The 16,610-nt window shown below is 38.8% G+C and overlaps 1 protein-coding gene and 1 long non-coding RNA gene across 14 annotated transcripts in view; one reads left to right on the forward strand and one right to left on the reverse strand.

The window, feature by feature from the left end:
• Window positions 1–16,610, reverse strand: part of BEGAIN (brain enriched guanylate kinase associated) — a 165,001-nt gene that overhangs the window by 19,505 nt on the left and 128,886 nt on the right. The gene's annotated exons all lie outside the window — the stretch shown is intronic.
• Window positions 399–4,850, forward strand: LOC146767404 (uncharacterized). The gene is made up of 3 exons (XR_014955764.1): window positions 399–1,029; window positions 1,128–1,245; window positions 2,442–4,850. It is a non-coding gene; the product is annotated as an uncharacterized LOC146767404 (long non-coding RNA).

The following is a 16,610-nucleotide window of genomic DNA, read 5'->3' on the forward strand; positions in this document are numbered from 1 at the left end:
TTTCAGCTCTCCAATGGTTCCTGCTTCTCTCCACTGGCTGATAAAAGATGCTGAGGATAATAATGCTTCAGACATACACATGCAAAATAGACATCTAGCATGTAAATATCTAAAAGTAGGTAAAATGAAGCTTACTTTGTGTGACTAGCTCAATGGCACACAAGTCATGTTTGGCAGAGGCAAGGACTGCATACATATCTCCCAAGACATAAATCTAGTAATTCATGAGAAGCTTGCTTTTCTGGACCTGTAACTGTCCCAGGGAAGAGCAGGACGAAGAGATTTTGCAACTAATTTGATTCTAGCTGAGACAGGCTTTCAGTAAGTTGATTGTAATGACCTGTTTGATGGGAAAACCTCGAGAAATGAAGAATATGCTATTTCCCTGGATACCAGGAGCTCTATGCCTCTGCATGTGCTAACAGCTTTCTCCCTTTGAATAGGTCTGGATCCTGAGTGTACTTCTTGTTTGCCTGAATAAAAAGCTGTCTGATATTTAGCATTTTCTCTCTGTGAGAGAAAAGACACTTATATTAGTGGAGACACTTATATTAGACAGTTTTCTTTCTCCGCTGCACTAAACACGTGATCTGCCTGAGTCTCTTGCTGAGCTAGCTTCTTTACTTCTCAGTCTTTCCAATTTTCAGACAACTTGAATGACTTTACAAACCCTCCAAAAAATTGTCAATATCAGAACTTCAACCACTGTCTTCAAACTGGACTTTCTTCTGTCTGAAACTGTGGCAAAATTATCATCCTGCTCTATTCACTTCTGTCATGGTTGCACAAATAACACTTTTGTTATTTCTGTCATGGCTTGCTGCTGGGATGTGGAGTTGTTCAAGCAGCCTGACTTTCAGAGTCAGTGACCTTTCCTGAGTTCCTCCTTTCCAGAGCACAACCCATTCCCTTTACTTCTTCCTTCCCATTTTTTGCATTATGGTTTGCAAAGCACCCTTATAGATTTTATACTTTTAAATGTCTGGGGAAAAAAACATCTTTTGACTGAATGGGAACATCTTATGGATGGTACTGGTCATTTGAATTGATTTGTTTATCTATATTTAACAACATTGCTAATCTTTTTTATCTCATTTTATCAGCAATAATTTTGTGTTTACTTTTAGGACCCTGTTGAAAGCATAGCTTTGTGCTGAGACCTGTTCCAGTCACTGAGCTGTCCTGATCCTGTCTCTGAACAGACTCTTTTAAATGGAAATACCACAGTGCCTGCTGCTTTTTGAGGTGACTTTTACTACAACCCTTCTGCTAACTGCTTTTGATATTGTATCATGTTTACTTAGTAATCACAATCATATGAAGTGGTACTTGTCAATTCTTACTATCCAAATATATCTACTCAATTGCCTTTACAAAAGAAATTGTGGTTCACATAATTTTTCCTAAAAATATATTGACTTCCATTATTTATACTCTTCTGATTTAATTTTCCAGTAGCTGAACAACAATAACAGTGAGTTTGTGTTTTCTGCAACCTCAATTTGCCCCATTCTATACTTGACCTCTTGGATGTTGATACAGTTGGTTCAGAATTATCTCTACATTCAGAATCTTATTTTAAATTAACATCAGCTTAACACATTAGAGTGTATTTCTAATTTAGTTTGGAGTAGGAAGCTGGGAATCTGTTCAGCTGGTTCTTTTATGAATCTTAGGTGGAAATTTATGTAGGCTCCTCTTTTTTATAAGAAGGATTTTGCAAGTGTTTGCTAAGACATGTTGCTTAACATTGTCTGTAGTTTCCATTGAATTTGGAAGTTGGGTTGCAATCTATAGTAAAAAAATGTTCAGCCTTAAAGCAAAGAGTGGCACAAGGGCTCTGCCTCCCACCAAGGGCAGCCAAGGGAGAAGGGAAAGGTGCTCATCTGTTTTCTTGCTCATGTGCAAGGACTTGAATGCCACAAAATGGCCCAATTAGGTCAGAATGAGGCATTTCCTTGCAAACCTGGTGCAAGAAGCACATTAAAGCTACTGTACATTCAGGAGGAGCTGCTGTATGTTTGGACTACACAGTTAGAGAGACAATACAGGGGAACCTTTGCCCAGCACAATTGTCCTTGAGGCTCACCCCAATAGCAGAAGCATTTAGTAAATCTCTGGGTGCTGCATAGAGAGATTTTGGAAATTTCTTCTGGAAAACATCAGAGATTAAAATTGGCCAAAATGAACTTCTCTAATTTTGACACCATTGATTTATTTTCTTAACTGTGGTGTCTGTCAGGTGCCATTGATTTGAAAGTTAGTTGCTGCCTATAACCCAATTCATTTACTTTCAGAGGCAGCTCTCTAGAAACAGAGAAAAGCAGAACTCAAACCCCCCAAAAAATTAAAACCACAAAACTTCCTGGTAAACACACAATATTAAAATTAATTATTTTTTCTCTCTTTTGGTAATTTGGATTTATTTTCCACTTCTTTAGGGGATGGTCCTTCAGTCATTGGCACTGAAATAATTTGACAGCTTCCTGCCAAAAGAATAAAAAAAGCCCTGGGAGCCTGGTAGGTAAACTGTTCTCTGCCATTAAGAAAATGAGATTTAATGCCTTAACCAAGTCCTATTTCATGGTGAAAAATACAGCTTTACTTGTTTATGGAAAACATAAGTATTGGTCAGGATGTTAGGCCCCTGAAGCTGTCTGAAGAAAGAAAAAGAACAGACTCAGAGTTGTGAACACTGTTTAACCCTTAGGGCTTTGATCTTAGGAAGGATCTTTAGAGAGACTCTTTTTGATCATAGTTAAGGATGAAATGAGAAATATTTGACAGCAAATAGACCCTAAAAAACTGAAGATTAGAAGCCAGACCCCAATGCACCATTCTACAAAATCTCTTATCCTTCTGGTCCTGTTGATTATCTTCTGGTTCCTTCCATCTTACTGTTCAAAAGTATTTATAGGAACATAATTTTAAATTCCGTGAAACTTTTCATCTAGTTAGTCTGATTTTTGTCCTCAGCCACTGGTTTATGACTTGGTTTATTGGCTTTTGTTTTCCTTGTATTTACACATCATTCTGTTTGAATTTATTCTCCACACAATGTAGTACATTGCATACTAGTTGTCTTCAGAACTGACATCTAATTTACTGGTCCTTTTCTTAATTCTTCCTGTCATAACATCTTATGCTTGAAAAGTGCAAATATAATTTGCTTTTTAGCTTCTCAGATTTATTTATTGAGAGAAATGTGCTAATGTGGATGGACACTGAAGAGCTGTGTTGATTCTCATTAGTGATAAGAAATTTGTCAAGGCATTAGATAAAAATCTCTGATTGTTGGAATGTTTTTTTTATCCCAATTTTTAGCTCCATCTTTGAATCTTAACAAATATTCTTTCTGTTCTGCCACTCCAAACAAAGAGAATTAATGCTTTCCCCATCCATGAGTATATTTTGGCTGAGTAAGAGGTCAAACTTCAGGTAATTTGACAGCTAGAAAGTGAAGTTGGATGCCTCTGCACTAGTCTCAAGTTTCATCAGAAGTCATAAGAGCTGTACTAGGACATGAGGAGATTCTTTTCATTCTGAATTAAAACTTTGTAAAATCTCCTTCTGTAACCTGCTGTGGTAAGGAAACCTCCTGGTGTGCCCCAGAATCTAGCTCCAGTAAATGTGTAAAGTCATCAGCAAAACAACAGTTTGGTTCTCTCTCAATTCATCTTAAACCACTGTAGGAAAATATAACTTAATATAGATATTTTTTGAAGTATATTTTAATCCACATAGGTAGGAGGAAATAACTGCTTTCATTGAAGGCAATAGAAGAGTTATACTATTTAAACCTCATCACAGCCTGTGCTAACTGGTTTTGGTGCTAAAACTAGGCACTACGCGAAGGTACAGAAACACTTCCTACCACTCTGGCAGGATTTCAAAGTCCATATTTTCCAGCAGATTAGATACAGAAGGTTGATTTTCAGCAATGTCTTAATTGCTGTTTGATAGTTAACAAAGATGCAGCTTAAGAGCTGGCAGGAGATGCCATGGCAGATTTTAGCTTCTCTAGATCTGCCTGTGTGAAGATCCAGGCATTCCTAAATAATTTAGCAAACTCAGTCAAAACAACTTGTTTTTTTAATAGTTTTTCTATACCGGCAAGAAGACCACTGTGATCACTCATCTGATGCATCTAGCTCTTGTCATAAATACTTCAGTCAGCAATTCCTGTGCTTGAAGAATACAATTTTTGTTTTATATTGGTAAATACCTGCCAGAAGAACCTGCAGAAAACTGAATGACTCTTCAGGAGGAGATTGTTGCTTAGCTGGAGAAGGCTGAGTCTGACACGTGTTCTCTCCATGTCCTGGCTCAGTAAGTGTTGGAACTCAAAATGTCCCTCAGACATTTTTGGAGGTTCCAGGCCCAGGTCAGAAGCATTTGAGACCCTGGCAGGCAGCTGGAAACAGCTGTGATTTTGGGTTTGAGCCATGGAATGATTTACCAACCTTGCAGGAAGAACAAGAAATCACAAAAATTTAGATATTATAGTAGAAGTAGTCACAAAGTAGAGGGAAGAATTTTTGAGTGCTGTGCAGGAGGGTTTTAGGTCTTGTACATGGGGGTCAGAAGTTTTAAGATGGAGGGATTTGGATCTGTTCTGTCCTCCCTCTTCCTTCTTCCTTACCTCCATGTTCTTGGTGATGTTGGCGCTCACAGATTGGTTTAGAGTAGAAAGGCACCATTTAATATAGGTAATTTAGGCATTGGGGAAAAACTATAAACATTTAACACGCAATGTACTATCTAAAAGACAGCAGCAGCCCTGGGTGGGGAGAGAAGAAGCAGTCGGGAGTCAGAGAGGATGTCAGGGTGTGTGTGTGCCTCTGCCTGAGCTGCTGGGCAAACCACAGCAGCTCAAGAAGAAAATCTTTTAGATAACTTGCAATTAACTACTTTGAGACTGAACAACAGAAGACTGCTGAGCCTTTCCTTGAAAGCATGGGTTGGAGGAGAGACCTTTCCAGCACACGGAGCCACCCCTGACCTAGGGTGAGCTCTGGGCAGTGTGAACCAGCCTGGAGGCATCTCAGTGCTCCACGTGGCTGCTCCATCGCCAGAGCAGCTTGTCTAGTCCTTGGGCTTGGCATCTTGTGAGACCTTTGAGCTGCGGTGCTCTGCTTTGAATGGACATACCAGTCTGTCCAATCTTCCTTGGGAAGCCCTTGTCAAGGTTTACCCCATGCCAGCCTCAGAGAGAAGAAAAGCTGCCCTTGAATATGGCTTAGACCACTGTAGGAGAATATAACTTAGGTTACTCAGGGCTTTGTCATGAGGGTGGATGGGTGTGTGAGGACTATAGGAGAAATGGAAATGAAAAATGCAAGTGAAAGTCAGAGCTTTAAGCTGTACAACATGCCATTTTCACTGTTTGTCACAGTCAGGTGACCATGGACTTGTTAGAAGCTTAGAATTGAAAACCTTAATTCATTCTTTATAGGAACAAAAGCTCCTGAATTATGCAACAGCCTAACATGTTCCTAGTACAGGTGACTCAGCTTCTAGATGCATTATTTAGAGTTCTATGATATCAGTCTGCTGCTATGGAACTGCAATCCATACCTTCCTTTTTCACTGGTGTGTCTTTACAAATCCTAAATCTCATTGCAATAATTGAAAACAGTCCTACAAAGACTTCTGCAAACTTCTGCAGTTTGCATTCATCTTCATCCACCTTTGCAGCTGCCTCCAGCAGTGTTTTCAGTGTACAGCAGAACTGATGCTGACTCCCTTCTAATTTTGGAGAATGAAGGCTGGAACCAAATTTACATTTCTAGTCTGTGAAAAGACATTTCAAGAACACCTAAACTCTGCTGGGGGATTGTCTGAAAGATGTGGAGCAACATCAGGACAGCAGTTTAAGATGCTCAAGTGCTCTGTGAAAAGGAAGGAAGAGGTGGAAACAGAACCTTGCAGGTTTGGACTTCATGCCAAGACAGAGCCCTGTACCTTGTCTCAGGTCAGGATTTTAATGATTATGTGATGCAGGTGCACAAAAATACCTTAAGTTATGGCTTATCTTCGAGCTTCAATCAGTAAACCACCGAACAGAAGCTACACATCTCATATCACTTGAACAACTTCTGTACCTCTAGAAGGTCACAGAAATGTCTGGAAGCGACCTCAAAGATCATCTAGTACTGATGTGTATTTCTTTTTGTTGATGTTGTAGTGTTGCTTAAATAAAGTGGCCTGAACATATTAAAATATTCAGGGATTATCTCTAAGACTCATTTTGCATTAGTAATCTGTTACTATAAGGTTTCCTTCAACTTGACACTCTAAAAACTCTGACCTGTATTTCAAAATGCAATGGACAAATAAATTTTAAAATAGAATTTGTTTTCTAGGCTTAAAACTAGAAGTTATTACCCTGTGTTCATAGCATGAATGAGATTTCTTTCAAGAGAGGATTACAAATTAACAATCTCATTGGGATAAAATATGGTGCCAACACAGAGTTGATGAGAGAACCATTTTATTATTGTACCACTTGTTTTGAGGATGAACGGGAATTTCCAAATTAATGACTCGAGTGTGTGTGAGTAACCTTTGAACCTTTTCATAACACTGATGTTAATTCCTCTCTTCCCTCAAATTTCATTTTTAAAGGCACTTTTAATGGCACTCAAAGTGTAAGAAAACATGGCTGGCTATTTCTATAGTGATTGCAGATGATTCCACCTCCTGACTACTGGGAAGAAGGGTTGGATAATAGACAGAACTGAAAAGTGAGGTAGAACAGAAAATGTGCTCATTTTTCTGCTCCCTAACTACATGCAACAGAACTTTTTAATGATATTTACTACCAGGCCCCATTCTCAAATTTACTCTAACTTACTCTGTATATTAACCTGAGCAGGATCCTGAAAGCCATATAATTGCCCTGGTGTTTCTAACTGTGGAAAACCAGGGGTTAACAAGCACTGAATATATTTGGAAAATGAATGGCATGAGAGTGCAGAGGAGCTAATTAATGTTCCTACCTTTTCAAATGCCTGCTGAGATCAGGACAAGAAAAATGTGTTTTGCCCTTTAAGAAAAAATTGAAAACAATGTCAATTATGACAGTAGTATTGGAAGAAAAAAAGCAGGTGCCATATGGTGTTATGGCACATACAGGCACTACAATGATGATTGCTCACTAAAATGAATAGAAATTTACTGATGGCATGTTACTGCTTTCCCTAGTATTGCAGTAGTGCTTGGGAGATTTATTCATGAATCAGGACTCCAGTAAAGAGCAAAATGCCAAGTAGAGAAGAAAAATGTACAGATCCCAGGTTCAATGGGGATCAGCCTAAGCATACCTGAGCCAAATCCTGTGTTCTAGTAGAAAGCAGCCTGGTTTTGTTAGTTAGGAGAGTCCTTTAGGATTTGTGCTTCTACATCTGCATCATTCTTTTGAATTCTTCCTTGAAACATGACTCTTGCCAAGGACAGAGAATTCTTTGACCTCATCAGCTGCTGAAAAATCTGTCAGGTTTCTGATATGTCAGCTAGTATTTACACATTTTGTATGAACAGAGATCAAGAGCGATAGGTGGGGAGTGCTGCCTTGCACAGGAGATCTGTGCTGTCTCAGAGATGCTGATGCTTAACTATGTGTGGTTACATGGTCATGCTTAGAAGAGGAAAAAAATCTTTTTGTGCTCTAGTTTAGGCATTTCTCTGTCTTTGGATATAATAATTCTGTATCAAAACTGAGTATGTTGGTAACTCTTGGTATGTCCTCTTAGCCTTCCTATTTGCTTTGCTTTGCTCTCTCTCCCCCCACTACCTCCTCTTTCAAGCAATCAGCCTCTGTCACTTTTGCCTTGGCCAGACTCAGCCTGAAGCCAGCTGGCTTTCAGCTGACTCCCTGACTTCTGTGAAATATTTTGCGGATTCCTCTAGCTTAGATTATTTGTTGTAAGCCCTCAGCATGCCTTTATTTTTACTTCTGGCACAGAACGTGGTCCCTGAGAGTACATGATGTGAAAGAAAAGCCGTCATCTGCTGCTGAGTCAACACACTCAAGTGTGTGAATCCAAGGACAGAAGTCCTACAACTGCAGAACACTTCCAAAAATTTGGCCTCTGTCTCCGTGAGGCACAAAGGTTTTTAGAAGCCTGTCACTGCCCATATAAAGGCACTGAATACAGAGCAATGCTCAGAAAATGCTGAGCTGGAGGCCAAAGGTGCATTGGACTGGGGAGGACCCCACAAGTTAATGACTCTCTCCGTGCTGCTCCAGCCGGGCTGGAAGTGCTGACCCTAAACTGATCATATTTCATCAATGTGACTCAGCAGTGGAACTGATCCTAATAAAAGTTGTTCTAGTCCTCTGGGGATTTGCAACCTTTGTCTAATACTCAGGCTAAATTTATTAAAGGCTAATGAGTATCCATTTGTTATTGCAGCAGAAGTGTCTTTTAGTTTAAATAGCTTTTAGCCTCTGCTAAGTTTATAGAAATTTAGACTGATGAGTTTATAGAAAGCAGTAAGAATTCCCATAACCTTTATTCTCTTAGGCCACACAAGCCAGTATCTTTTAATCTCATCTCAGAAGATAAATTCTTCATTTCCTTGATTATTGTAGTTCTGTTACACAGCGAATTAATCTTCCTTGCATCTGGATGCCCAAGACTGCATATTGTATTCCAGATGGCCTCATCATGGTCTTGTTCTCTAAAAATGCCTCACAAGGGACATCTGAAACCAAATGATTTTTTCCAACTATGATTGATTAATCAAGCCAGAATTTTATTGCTTTCTGGCACCTCCAGTGGGCAATCCCCAATTTATAACGTATTTTTTTCCTTAGTTGAGAGCACAGTTTTGGCCTGCCTGTGGGTGGGCACATGTCTGAGCAAAGTGGGGAAGAAAAGTGCCTTTGCAGCTCAGTGAAGTGGCTGCAGCCAGTGGAGTGACAGTTTCCCCCAAAAATTGATTTGTGTTCTATCTGATGAGGAAAGTGCTAATCTATTTCTATTGACTATAGAAGCAACAAGGGAATTTCATGTTCCTAAATTTGGTGACTTAGATAGATGGGCTGAGTCTGGCCAAAGATGTGCACTGCAAAATTTCATCCTCTTCCTATGAGCCAGGGTCACCCATTCTCTTCTGTGCTTCCCAGTTCCCACCATAGCAGCACAACTGATGGAACTGATATGGGACTAATTGTAGGAAGGCTTTATTATATTTGCTTTCTCTGATCATAAAACTCAGTCCCCTAGAAGGACAGTGGTTCAGCTGCCTTTTCACTTAGCATGATCATATCCTGTTGCCATGTGGTAATGTTTTATTTTCTATCTTCTGTATGACTGTGCTTCACTTCTCTTTGGGCTATCCTGCACATCAATTTCTTCATTCTCCTTTAAACAACTTACTTTATTCTTGTGCTACTATTTACACAGACAAGCTTTGTTTTGATACATGTTTTAGTTTCCCTTGTGTAGTCTAACATACCTTGAGTTTTGGCAATTATTTCTATGATTTATGACAAACAAGTTTCTCCTTCCAGGCCTCTCAGATTCTCTGTTTATTCAAAATATTACCTGCAAGGAATCTTCTCATTCAGTGAATCTCAGAAATCTCTATACAATTTTTCCTCCTAATCCACAGTGAATAATCCTGTATCCTTGATTTCAAGAGCTTTCAGGCCTTTTAAACATTCCAGATTCTTAAATTCTTTAGTCCAGTTAAACAGCCCTTTTAATTCTCCTGAATTCTACCAGTCTAGATAAATATTTCTCTCTGATATTCACTATTAATTCCAAAGTCAGATCTGCACATACAAACCTATTACTCTGTTTCTGAGGTATCTCTCAAAAGAGAAAAGAGTGTTTTCTGTACATTTTTTTCTTTAATGGCAACCATTTCAGTGTTTCCACAAGCCAGTACTGGTTGAGATTCTCAAACTAACTTTCCTTGGGGTGGGTCATATCCTCTTGACAACTACATGGAGCTTCCCTGTGCCGTGGTAGTGACTAAGCAACTTCCTTTAATTGCATTCTTTGCTCTCAGTGGAAAACATCTCCAATAGATATTCTGATAAAAATTAGAGTCAAATAAGGAAGAAAAGAAATGAACTTGCATTATGCTACACTTCTAACTGTGGCTGCAACTGTTCCCATGACAATCAGTGAATTACTTTCAGTCTAACCAGTATCACACATTTCAATTTACTGGATTTTAGTTACTTCTTCTATTTTATTGGGAGAATTGTGGAAGAAAAATCTTATATCATGGGAACTGTTCTTTCAGGCCATTCACATCACTCTGAGATGAACAATTTCTCAGTTCTCCTTCCAAGTTTATAAATACAGCTCAGACAAAATTATATCTCTTGTGCGGAGAGAATGAAATATAGGTATTTTTTACCCAGAAATCAGTCATCTAACTGTGTGACTTACAACTAGATTGAAGTAATTGCACTGAAATTATGAGGTGTGTAACAGCAGAAAGGCTTGGAAAATTTAGGGATTCATTTTTTGGTTTACAGTGCTATCCACAGCAAGTGATTATCCAAGCTCTGTTTTTTCTTACAATTTCTTACACAGTCCTCAGGTATATGTGTCATTCCTAATAGGCCAGAGACTGAGAAGAGGATCTTTAAAACTGAAGATTTGAGCTAAAGGTGATCCTGTAAGGGCAAGGTTTGAAACAGACTTGTGTCTCCTGGTGGCATAGAGAGGATACATCTGCTCATTTAAAATAAACCATGGGCTTTGGACTTTGCTTGACAGATTATTTGATTGACAGTCTAATTTTGGGTGTGTGTTCTCTTGTGTGCTCTCTGTCTCTCTTCTCCTCTTCTTCACTCCCCACCTCCTCCCCACTGAAATTAAAGGTAGGATCTTGGAGATCTCTATTTGATCATCTAAACTTCCGTGAGATGTGATTTCTTTCTCAGTTTGTGTCTTGGGATGTTTGGCTGAAGTAATTTTATCTCCTTGGACCATGTTAAAGCAGGTTTGGGATTTCAGCTATGCTTGCAGGAACTAATTAATAAGTCATAAATGTGTTATTGGAAGGAAATGTTTACCCCTAATTTTGAAAATAAGGTAAATTTGAAGATATCTTCATCCTCACAGGAGGAAAAAAATATCTGCTACAAACAAACACTACTTGCATGTACCTTTTAATTAGATTATTTAATCAAGATGCTTTTGATTTGAACATTATTGTTTTGTATTGCAGTCTGGAGGGAATGATCAGTCTGAGATTCAACTCCCCATGGATATCCAACAACCCTTGTCTGCAAAGCAGGATGGTCTTGTAAACTACCTGGAAAAGTCTCTTAAGGGTTGTCTCAGAGCATTCCATAATCTGGAATTTGTATTTCAGCTCCATTTCAATTCTTTAACTCTTTGCTCACTGGAAAAGAAAATGAACTTTTACTGCTGTTCTGCCATTCTATACAGGCATCTGTGTATTTCAAGCACATAGGAATTTATGTAAAATACAAGCTGGTGATTTAAATTGGGTTGTAGGAAGAGCACTGGGAAAGGCTGAACAAATAAAATGGAACTAGTTCATTCATCATTTTAACAGCATTTGGCTTGGCTCATAAAGAGAGTGGCAGCTCCTATTGCTCATACAAGGACTTATGCCACTATTAAAGAATGATGCCTCAACTACTTCTGCTCTAAACTGCACTGTATGACAAACCCCAGTGGACAGAATTCTATTTAATAGTTAGCACCTAAATGCTAACTAATAAAGGAAAGTGGAATGGTAGTGCCTAGAAGCAGCAATTGCAACATTAAAACCTGATTTTAGGGAGAAGAATAATACCTTAGACAAAAATTTAGGCTCTGCATATTAAAATGTTAGTTGTTTCCAGATTAAAATCTGTTGACTTTTACAAATTCATGTTGCATTAAAACAGAAAGATGTAATAGGATTAAAACTTCATTGAAACATGACTTCTGCTCTAAATACTTAGTTGATATGACTTAGTTACTGTGGGGAAATCTTGCTAGATACTCTCCTAAGTCTTCCTAAACTCATCTCCGACTTTCACCAATCTCTGCATCCAAGGTTTTAAAGAATATTCTGTCAAAGCACATAGGCTCCCACAGATTCAGGACTTCTGCTGCAAAAATGAAGGATGAGTGAGAGAGACAAACTCGCTGATTTTGGCTAACAGTGCCCTTTCAGAACTACTCCCTCCAGAGAACTGCAGTGCAGAGAGCTCCTGCACGTTTCTCCTTTGTGAAATGGGATCCCTGGGCTGCTCATGTATCCTGTAGTCTATTTTTGCTCTGAATCACTGTTGTACCTCATGGAAACTGTTGTTCATTAAAGGCAGATGGTGAAGAGAAGTCATCCAGACAAGGACCCAAATGGCAAATCCCTGAGACACTTTGGTGCTGTTTCTGACACAGAGTGTTCACTTGAGTCTGCAGTTACAAACCGAACACCCTTCTTTTCTAGAAAACTATTTTCTAAATGAAAAGCTGAAGTTTGCCCTTAATAATCTGACGCTGCTTGAGAAAAAGAATTCAACATCATAATTTTGGAGATCAAGCATCAGACTGGTTAATTTTCCACTGAAAAGTAGCTTAACCAAAGCCTTTCTACCAGTTTTATAAAAAGTCTTCTAGGCTTCTATTTTCTGTTCCCACTAAGTTAAAATTACTCCCTCAGAGAACAAGGTGAGTGCCTGTCTATCTTGGATGTTCCCAAATCATATCCCAACTCCTATGAATCTTTACTGATACCTTTATTTATGTGTTTCCCCCTTGAGAAGAGCTGGGGGTAGCTCCTAACTGGCTGCTGAGGCCTTCAGTACAAATGGAGTTGCAATTTGCTAATGGGCTATGCAGAAAAGGATGGGTCAGGAAAAGCTGTGGGAGGTGAATATAAAAATGGCCTGGTAATGTATCTAACCAGGGAGGAATGAAATACAAATTTTTGTCTCACATTTGTTGTGTTCTCATGGTTCATCCTTCTGGCCTAAAGGTTGCATCAGCTTATGTTTTCCAAGCCATTTTAATGAAACCAATAAAAGGTCTAAACAAGAAAAGATCTGTGGGGTAGGGGTACATCTACTCTACTATCTGGTTGAGAGCAGAAGTGCCCAGAGTAGTGTACAAGAACAGACCAAGCACAGAGTCATTATTTCCGAAAATATCCCCCAGACTCTAGGAATTTTTAATTAAATTATTTCCTTACTTATAGGTGATACTATAACAAAGTAGTAATTTTTTATTGCTTTCTTAATACAGATGTGATTTTAACATTCATAGTATCCTGTGGCAGAAAGATCTTTACCTAGGTGCTATGTGGGTAAAAACAGGGTAAGTCCTGTTTTGAATCTATCACTTGCCCCTGCCATTTGATGTTTTTGGTTCTTTTATTAGTTATGATGAGAAAATATTTCAACTGACTTGTTCCTTGCTTTTCTAGGCATTTCATATGTCTTTCCTGAGATCTCCTCTCTCTGCCATTTCTTCAACAAGCTGGAGAGCCCCATCTGCATGGAACATGCTTCAGTGTTCTCACCCTGCTGCTCTTCACAGTATTTTCTTTTCTTTCATACGTTTTTTGAGGTGGAGAAACCTAACTGGCATACAGTCATAGCTTATGGATGCACCACAGACTTACTAAGGGGCTTAATGAGAAAGATGGGGACAGATATTTTAGTAGTGCCTGGTGTGATAGTAGTGCCTTTGTTCCTGATAGCACAAGGGGTGATGGTTTTAAACTAAAGAGGATAGATTCAGACTAGATGTAAGGAAGAAACTTTTTACTATGAGGATGAAACACACAGGTTGCACTGAGAGGTGATGGATGCCCCGTCACTGGAATCAACCCTTCAGTCAAGGTAAGGTTGAATGGGGCTCTGAGCAACCTGATCTGGTTGTGGATGTCCCAGCTCATTGCATGGGGCTTGGACTAGATGACTTTTAAAGGTCCCTTCCAACCCAAGCTGTTCTGGGACTCTATGATAGCAGACAGAATAGTTTTAATCTGGTGTTTTGTCAGAAATATCTCTTATAACTCAAGCCCATGAGTGGTAATAGCTGGTTATGAATCTCTCAGGGCATGTGTGAGGTTAGTGCTGGGTTTCTGACATTCTGTCAGTCACTGCTTGGAAACCCTTCTGTGGATTGTCGCCATCACCTTTTAGCCCCATGGCCCTGTCTATCACACTGTTGTCATTGCACTGATTGACTAATTTCTACAAGTCATTTCTAAATCCACACAGACCTGACATCAAGTCTCATTTTCTTTCACTCACAAAACGGACCACTTATACATTTCATTTCCAACCTTTCAACATTTCTTAACAAGATAAAAGTACAGATTTATAACCAACATTATCAATTAAACAAAAATTTAAATGTAGCCATTCATGTCTTTTGAACCTTTTCTACATGGAACAGAGATTTTATAACATTAATAACTTCAGTGTCTTTGTTCTGGCTTCCAGTAAGCACTGTAAGGTACATCACACATTTCTGGGACAGATAGTTTATGAGTATGGAGAGATGGATCTGGATTCAGCCAGTTTGCTGAGATGTATGATTGTGAAATGTCTGGCTATGTGTCATGCTGTGTCTACTCCCTTCTTTTTTATTTTGGAGTTCTGTCTTTAGCCATTGAAGATATTGTTTCTGGATCCAGTCTGCTTGATATCCTGTTCTGGTTAAGTACATACACTGCCAGCTTAAGGGTTTAATTTCCCTGTTTTGCATAGTGTTTGGTTGGAGAAGAAGTAGGAATAATTGGGTGCAATAATGGTCTGTTCATGCCTGCAAAGTAAAATGAACACATTCACAGGCTCACTTCCTTCTGCTGTTGGTGCAGTCTGTTTTACCCAGGCTGATTTGCAGTGGAAGCTTATCTCTAGGTCCTGGCTGTGAGAGGAAAAGTAAATAAGCCCAAGCAATTAGTGTAATGTTCATGCAGGTGCAAAGAGCCTGCATAAAGCCCTATTTACTCTTGTGTTCAAACCCCTTTAATCATCATTGTGGAGCTCAAGTTGTACATGAGGCTTTTGGGTGGTGTATTTCCCAGACAGAGTATTTGAGTGCTGCTATTTCACTACAGAAATCCTCAGCCCTAGAGACATATCAGGTACCAAAATTACTCTGAACATCTTCTCAGTCCTTGATGGAATGAGCCACTTCTATAATGAGTGGACAAGCTGTAGAGTCTCCAAGGTCATTTGAAAGTTTATTGTGCTGCTTAGTAGCACGGCAAAAAAAAAAAAAAAAAAAAAAAAAAAAAAAAAAAAAAATCTGATCTATGTAATTCTACATACAATAGATAAGTGTGGCAAATATTAAGTGATGGGATTCAAAGGCTACTGAAAAACATTCACTCTACTTTGGCAATTATCACAGCCCATCTAATGAAGTGTAAACTTTTGTGGAAATCAAAATATCACTGGGATTTCCTTTTCTGTAATTTAATATTTATAAAATTATTTTTCCTTAGTGATGAAATTTACTTTTGTTTGCTTGTCCTAATAGTACTTTAAAAATAAGCAGTTAAAATGCTGTTGAGACAATTTCCCAAAAAAGCTTTATTCATGTTACTGAAATTCACAACAACTGCTTATTTCTTTCTCATGTGGTGCATCCTAAAAGTGAGGGATTAATCTATCAGGTTTAGATTAATGGTGGCCCAAGGGGATAATTTCAGGCAAAAATACTACAATATTTTTTGCAACAAAGCTCTTCCTTTAAGGACAATAAAAACCAAAATTACAAGGCTATTGAACTGATGCTTATATTCTCTGGTAGACTACAACAACAAAAAAAGGGCAATTTTAGCCCATTTATTAAGAAAAGCTTTAGGTATAAACAAATAGCTGAGCAATGTGAACATTATGTACTTTATTTTTGGATGAAGGATTAGTACTGAGTCATAGATTTTAGAGTTCAAATATAATATTTAATCAGCTAATGTAATCTCATCTATAAATTAGGTCATTGAATTCCAGTCTTGCACTAAGACCAAAATATGTTGGCTGAGGAGCACCTGTAATTTATGCAAGCTTGTGTTCTTGTGTTTTCTCTTTTTTTTTTCCCCTAAAACATGATGTATCTCAGACACAGAACTTAAAGGTAGATGAAAATATTGGGCATTTATCATCATCATCCCTTGTCAGTTATCAAACTTTGACTCCATCTGCTACCACGTCTCATTAGTGCACATGTTTTTCTCTTGGTGTCTTCTTCTCCCAGGCTGACAGAATAACATATTTTTTGCTCCCAGAGGGTATTCACAGAGAGGACAGAGAAAGAGAGCTGGGGAAATAAGAGACAAGAGCTGTCATCAAGTCAGTCTTTCCATTCCCCTTCCCCTTTGGGAATTTAAGGCCAGCCTCATATCTGAGTATTGAAACTGGTCCAGACATCTCACTGAGGTGGGTCATATTGGGATTTTGAAGGAGTTGTAGATGATGGGATAGAAAGAGGCAAGAAGGTGTCCCAGGGGGATCTACACAAGAGTCTCAGGCTTCTAAGCTCTTACTCCCACTCCTTGGGAGTACAGGACTTCATCTCTCCTCACTGCCATTAGCTGACAATCCCTAGCATTTCCTGCAAGAGCTCTCTTGTTCTCCCTCCTTCCTTTCCAAATTCCTGGGAGTG

This window comes from Lonchura striata, chromosome 5 (genome assembly GCF_050655825.1).
Source record: "Lonchura striata isolate lonStrDom1 chromosome 5, ASM5065582v1, whole genome shotgun sequence".
Lineage (NCBI taxonomy): Eukaryota > Metazoa > Chordata > Aves > Passeriformes > Estrildidae > Lonchura > Lonchura striata.